Consider the following 2724-nt stretch of genomic DNA (forward strand, 5'->3'; position numbering starts at 1 on the left):
GGCTGCTGTTGTTGCTGTGACACCTGGAGCTCGCTGACATACTGTTTTTGAGATGGTGGCTGTGGCTGGGGTGGCGGAGCAGCTGTTTGCAGTTCTATTACATACTGTTGCTGGGCTGCTTGCGGCTGTGGCTGTTGTTGCTGTGCCTGTTGTTGCTGCGGCTGTTGTGGCGGCGGCGGCTGCTGCTGTTGTTGTTGTTGAGGCTGTTGCTGAGCGGGTGGGAGTTCTGTAACATAGGCCTGTGTTGCCATACCAACCTCTGCGGGTGGTGATGTTAAATGGCACTCTCCACTTTGCCCACTAGAGAAACAAACACAAGCATCAAACACCACAAAAGGGCAATTTGGACTAATCCTCAGTAACACTGCACGAGTGACATTTCAGAACCTATCCCATCTCATAGTTAAATCGTTCCACTGTGCTTTTCCACTCACCTATGCCTGGAAGCACGTGAGGTGCAACCGCCTAACTGGACAAGGAAGCAATCTTCAAATTACTCAGTGCTTTTATGTTCTGAAGTTAGAGGATTGGGGAAAAATGCAAACTCGTGTTTCAGTGAGCTGAGTATTGGGGCGAAGCATTCCGTCATAATATTTGTTACCCTTTTTGTTTTTCCCTGTAGCTACATCTGAAGGGGAGATAGGATGGGGTACAAACAGTGTCTGCCACCCTGACTAGCCAGCACAAGGTGAATGGGATATGGCCATTCAGGGATTTTCTCCTCTCTGCCAGAACGGAACAACATGACCTCGGTTTGCCTGCTCCCACGGCAACATAGCTGAGAGCAGGAGCTTGGCTCACGGGAGAACCAAAGCTTCATCCATCAATCGGTGATGGTTCACTTGAAGGTTTCGCATTATTCCTCGATTCTGCAAGAATTGGCTTTAAGAGTTTGAGAATACTATTGATTTACTCAATCGCTGCGAATAAAGAATGTTTTGAAACGGCCAGCCGATTCCTGAGCCAGGTGAGGTAACGTGTGTGGGACAGCGGCAATATCGCTTGAATCCTGCCCATTTGTCCTTGCTGCTGGTTCTAGAATAAGAGCACTGAAGGAAGTACAGTTGATCCAAGCGAGCTTTATCTGCAGGTCAGTACAAGTATTGCTTTCATTAATGCTGCATCCAAAACAGACCTACAAATCACAACAATCTCACAACGCTGAAAATCCTTAAACCAGACACACCACCTGTTCTTCAGCGCGTGTAAGTAAATGGCCTGTATTCGCCAGGGTTGGCACAATTTGATTGGTTTTTTCCAAAATCAACAAATACAACAAGGGTTCAAACTGATCTTCACCTTTGAGGTATCCCTTCCTTTTCGTCCATTAAAAAAACTAAAATCATTGTTTAAAAAAAAATACTGAAAAGTGGGAAAAACACAGAGTGTCTCCCAAAATCCTGCCTCGCGATCAGCCTTTGCTGAAGCCTGAATGTGCTAGTTTGTTTTTATTGGTAGCACTCTCACCTCCTGAACAGGTTCATGTCCCATCTCAGGACCTGAGCTCATAATTGATGCTGACACTCCAGGGTGGTAGTGAGAGAGCTGCAGCGCCAGTCATGTCATTATTCGGATGAGATGTAAAGTTGGCACAAATGCTTTTTGAAAGAGCAAATGTCCTTGTAGATGTTCTTCCCTCATTCAAATTCCCAAAGAGCAGGTTTGTTGGTCATCCATTTTACACATGTTTATGGGACATTAACTACCACATTTGCCTACATTATCGTCGCTACACTTCAATGCAATCATTATGTGAAGCAATTGCTTTTTGTTTGGTCAGCCAGGCGTTTGACAGATGCAGAAACCCACCACCATGGTTATAAGTAACCAAAACTAAAGTATTGAAGGCGCTTTATCAAATGCAAGGATTATTATTATTATTATTAACCAAACTGGGAGTTCCATGCATCCCACCTACGCATGGAAATTCCATGCAGAGGTCATTGCTCACAGCAGGTACTTCTGTGAAGCCAAGACATTTACAAACACAAGTGCACAGCATATCAGATTTTGTTCCTAAAAATGATTTTAACATGAATTTCCTTCATAGTGAACAAAATACTGAAATGGTTTTCCAAATCATATTTTTGTGCTCTGTTTCAGAGTAGTATTTTGTAAAAGACCGAGTAGGATGTTAGATTTTAACTGGTCTTATTTGAAATAAGGCATTGCCAGTAATAGCTACACTTACGAGCACCAATTCGAAAACAGATTTCTGCTCATCTAGGCAGTGTAACGTAAGTTTTAACCAAGGCATGAACGTAATAAAGGTGATATTTTACCTTGAGTTTGCAAGAAAGGTTTGATAAAGTCAGCCAAATGATCGTATGGCTTTAATTTCTGCCAACAGTATGATTAAAACCAGTGGAGCGAAAAGGCAGAAAGTAAACTGCTTGTGGGAATTTATATTTACGCCATTGTTCTTACTTCGGGAATTTGCATGCTCATCACGTGCGGAATGAAACATTTCCTTGAGGCACTATAGAAGAACATTTTTGCTCATCAGTAAAGTTACTGACTTTGGCTTTGTGTATCTCTAATGGGAATTTTTTGCTATTAAGCATAAGCAGACAAGGTTAGTCATTTTACTGACCAGAATTCCCTCCCTCCCACCCAAAGGTGGCCTCTGTCACTTTCAGACAGGTTAAATACAAAATAAAGTACTTTCTTCCCCAGCTTGGCAGAGTGAACCCCATTTCAGGTCCTCTTTGATTTGGTCAGTTC

This window comes from Callorhinchus milii, unplaced genomic scaffold (assembly GCF_018977255.1).
Source record: "Callorhinchus milii isolate IMCB2004 unplaced genomic scaffold, IMCB_Cmil_1.0 Scaffold29, whole genome shotgun sequence".
NCBI classification, from domain to species: domain Eukaryota; kingdom Metazoa; phylum Chordata; class Chondrichthyes; order Chimaeriformes; family Callorhinchidae; genus Callorhinchus; species Callorhinchus milii.